This window comes from Nicotiana tomentosiformis, chromosome 2 (assembly GCF_000390325.3).
Source record: "Nicotiana tomentosiformis chromosome 2, ASM39032v3, whole genome shotgun sequence".
NCBI classification, from domain to species: Eukaryota; Viridiplantae; Streptophyta; class Magnoliopsida; order Solanales; family Solanaceae; genus Nicotiana; species Nicotiana tomentosiformis.
Window position 1 is genome coordinate 119,551,373 of NC_090813.1, and position 4,821 is coordinate 119,556,193.

Consider the following 4,821-nt stretch of genomic DNA (forward strand, 5'->3'; position numbering starts at 1 on the left):
CATGGTAAAAACAGTATAAACAAATTTAAGCACGTGGTACGATCCACCTCTGAACAGTAAACGCAAGCCCTCAATTATCGGTTACCTCCTCAACCAGAGTATATATGGAAAATGGTCCCCACCGGATAGATCGTCACAACTCAAATTAGGAAAACTAAGGGATACGATGGCTTCTTGCCAAATATTACACGACGCTGCCGAGGCGAACGACCTGATCCCATAAGAGTAGCTATAGAAATGCCCAGGCATACGGCCCGATCTCATAATAATGTGTGCACTGCCGAAGGTCGAACGACACAAACCATAGATGCATCTATTATACTGCCAAGGCGAATGGCCCTCTCTTATGAGAATATGATACTTTAACAGGTCCTTGACCTCACTCACGAAGATACCTGTGAATTATGAAATTTAAAGAAGCTTTTCAATGAAAACGCACAACGCGAGAGGAATTCGTAAGGGAGACACAATTGTTCTGTGACTAATCAAGTAGATCGTCAAATCTCTTACAACAGCGAGTCTATCACTCTACACAAGCCTAGTCTAAAGTCGTCACGCAAAGTAAAGGAATTAAACAGGCAAGGATAACTCAAATAGTACAATTAAAGCATGGCGTAAACCTAAGTCTACCCGGGCAATTCAGGAATCCTAGCATACGCACGGACACTTGTCACCTAATACGTGTGTAGCTCCCACAACATGTAGCACATAAGACTATAACACCTACGGGGTAAATTCCCCCTCACAGGGTTAGACAGGAGACTTACCTTGCTCCGAAGTTCCATAACCGTCTCCAATGCCTCTTTAACTCTTCAATTCAAAGCCAAACGATCCGAAACTAGTCAAACAATGTGCAAATCAATCAAAATATACTCCAATTCTTATAATTAATCAATTTATAACAATTCCCAACTTCGCTCGAAAAGTCAATAAAGCCAACCCTCGGGCCCACATACCCGGATTCAGAAAATATTTGAAGATAAAACTTTACCCATAATGCCATGAACTCAAATATATAATTTATCCTAAATTCCATGTCCAATTTCGTGGTAACAAATCCAAAAATATCAATTTTTAGGTTTTTCTACCAAAATCCCAATTTTTTACTAATTTTCATATTTAAATCCATATATAAACCATGTATTTAACTCATAATATGCGGTAATTACTTACCTTGACATGAATGATGAAAATCTTCCCTCCAAGAGCTCCAAAAATTACCCAACCAAATAAAAATGTGAGAGAAATGGGCTAAGTCTCGGATTAAAAGCACCCCACTGCCCAGTGACTTTCGCACCAGCGGACCATTAGCCGCACCTGCGGACAAATCCATCACAGGTGTGGTTCTTCCTAAGCCCAGGCAAATCCGCTTCTGTGGTCCAACCTTCGCTCTGTGCACTCGCACATGCGAAACCTTTCTGCTTCTCCGACTCCAGTCTTGCCCAGCTCCTTCCGCTTCTGTGATCACTTCTTCGTATCTGTGACTTCGCAGGTGCGGAATTTTCCTCGCACCTGCACTCCCAGATCCCTTCCACCAAAATCGCACCTGCGATGGCCCCTACGCACCTGCGTGACCGCACCTGCGATCACTTCCTACACAGGTGCGATTGCACCAGATCTCAGCTGCCTCAGCAATTCTTCCAAGTCTAAACTCGATCCTTTTTCAATCTGATTCGCACCCGAGGCCCCCGGAGCCCATCCAAATATACCAACACATCCCAAAATATGATACGAACTTAGTCGAAGCCTCAAACCACGCCAAACAATATCAAAATTATGAATTGACGAGCGAAACCTTTCTTTAAACTTTCAAACATTCAAACTTCGCAGAACGAGTCCGAATTATACTTAAACATTCCGGAATGACGTCAAACTTTACGTGCAAGTCATAAATCGTGATATGAACCTATTCCAATGCTCGGAACCCCAAACAGACATTGATAACACCAATTGATTCACTTCAAATCAAACTTAAAAAATTCTAAAACCTTCAAAATGCCCATTTTTCCACAACAAGCGCTGAAATGCTCCCGGGCGGTCTGATACTCAACTCGAACATAAGTCCAAATCCGAAATTATTATACAAATCTATTGAAACCTTCAAATTCTGATTCCGATGTCGTTTACTCAAAAGCCAAATCTTGATCAACTCTTCCAACGTATAGCTTCCGAAATGAGAATTTTCCTTCCGTAACCAGTCTGAACTTTCCAAAATTTAGTTCCAATCACACGTACAATTCATAAAACATGAAGTAAAGCTGCTCGAGGACTCAAACCACCGAACGACATACCAGAACTCAAAACGACCGGTCGGGTCGTTACAATATCAATTATTAGTATTTCACCTGGTGAGCTTACAATAAATTTATCCGATATGGAGGAAGACCTAAAGTCAACGCGTAAATTTATTACTCACTTGAAATTAATAGTGGAAGACCATAGAAATATATTTGTATCACCACTTAATCATGATTGTATTTTAATTACAAAATTGATTCAACTCTTAAACTCAGATAGAGAGTCAATACAGGTTATTAATAACTAGTAACTATATCCAGTGAGTTCATAATAAATTTATCCGATATGGCAAAAGACCTAAAGTCAACGCATAAATTTATTATCTCACTATAAATAAAAATTGGAGACCATAGGGGTTAATTCCTATCACCACTTGATCACAACCACAAACTTTTCTCTTAGGATTAAGTTCCATAATTAAAATAAATGCTCAAAATCTCATTTAAATAGTCTTAAAATGCTAAAATTAATGTTTTTTACTGCATAGCTGTGAGTATTGATCACTGGGTTATTTCTGATAGACCTACCAAATTTTAAATCAATCGGAGACCGTTAAAATCACAATCTTCAAAACTGCGACCAAATTTCAAAAATTACCATTTTAAGCATTTTTTAAGAATTTAAAATATGACTTACATTCTTATCATTTACCAATTCATGTCAAATCAACATGTGTTATCATGTTCCAGATTAGACATAAATAAAATAACATAAAGAATGATTTTTTGTATGTAAATTACATTTAATCCGCCAAACCTCCAAGAAAACTCATCTAAACGATCCTGAATCGTCAAAATACGGTGTGCTTCACTGCATAGCAATGAGTTCTTCTTAACTAATTATTTCCGATGATCCTACCAAATTTCAAGTTATTCGGAGATCGTGAAATTCACGATTGCCAAAAAACTAGACCAAATTCGAATAAATTATTTTTGGCATATTTAGGATTAAATCCATGTGATTTGCATTCTTGTTGTATATCATATCAAGTTAAATAATCATGTATCATCATGTTCCATATTTAACACAAATATAGCCGATATATAAAGAATAATTTTCATATTTACAACATATTCAATTTAATAAACTGCTTGAAAGCCATCTAAACGACCTCAAAATACCGAAAAATAGCATGATTCACTACGTAGCACTAAGTTTTTCTCACTAGATCATTTTCGATAAACCTACTAAGTTTCAGGTCAATCGGAGTTCGTCAAATTCATGACCAGCAGCATGTAACCAAACTTGGAGAATAACCGTTTTAAGCAGTTTCAAAAATTAAAATAAATATGATATTGATTTCCATTCTTCTTATAATTATACTATGAGCTCAAGGCATATATTATGTTCTTCCTATTTCTAGGATACATAATATCTCCTTTTGCAATAAATTATCCTTTTATTAAATACACAAGAACCTAAGATATTATATTTTCTCCCGTTCGACGAAAACCCCAATATCTCTGCTCATGGATGGAGTTGGTTTCACTAGTACCCAAAGATAAAACTCCTTTTCTAGTTAAAAATCTCCACCACTAATGTAGATTTATCAAGGATAATTTTCACATGGTACATTAAGCAGATTATAATGACTCAAATAAATAGACCATTTTGTGGATCCTACTTATTAATCATAATGCTTCATCCATGAATAAACATAATTTCACATGTACAAATTTATTAAGAATTTTTCATGAGTTCATAAAAAAAAAACTACTTTAGTGATAACTATTTATTACTCACAAAATTCTCAATTTACGAGTGAAGATACATGCAGCTCATAAAATTATTTTATGGCAGATTATGGACTACAACTTAAAACCATGCCAATAATATAATACTCATACAAACTACCGTTATATTTCACTTAATTACATCCTTCAACGAGAGAACAAAACTTTTCATCGAAAATCCAAGAATGGTAATCACGTAGGGCATGAAAACATAAACCAATATTTGAAAAATTATTTTATGCACAAATATGCCAAACGCACCAATCAGTAGTCATCTAGGATATCAAACATAGGATTTCACTTTCTTATAAAATGATTATATCATCACACAATATCAAGTATACCTTGTAAGACCTAATCAATAAAATCCTACGACTCTATTATTGAATTCAATACAACAACATGTCTATTTACTAATAACCAATGTGTAAACCCATTATATCACAAGTATTTAATCATGGATACCATGGGGAGTCACCCCACCACCATTAAATTAAAAACAAACTAAAATTATTAAGAAATAATTTCCAGAAAATAGAAAAACGTCCAAAACACAATCTGAATGACCTCAAAATGCCGAAAAATAACATGATTCACTGCATAACAGTGAGTTTTTCTCACCACCTCGTTTACGATGGACCCACCGAATTTCAGCTCAATCGAAATCCGTCAAGTTCTTTGACCTCCGAAAACACCGACAATTCGGTCAAAATCGGTTTTCGCGTTTTTCTAGGGTTTACCAAAATAATTCAGATCATCTCAATCAATTATCAATAAAAAAAACCGATAT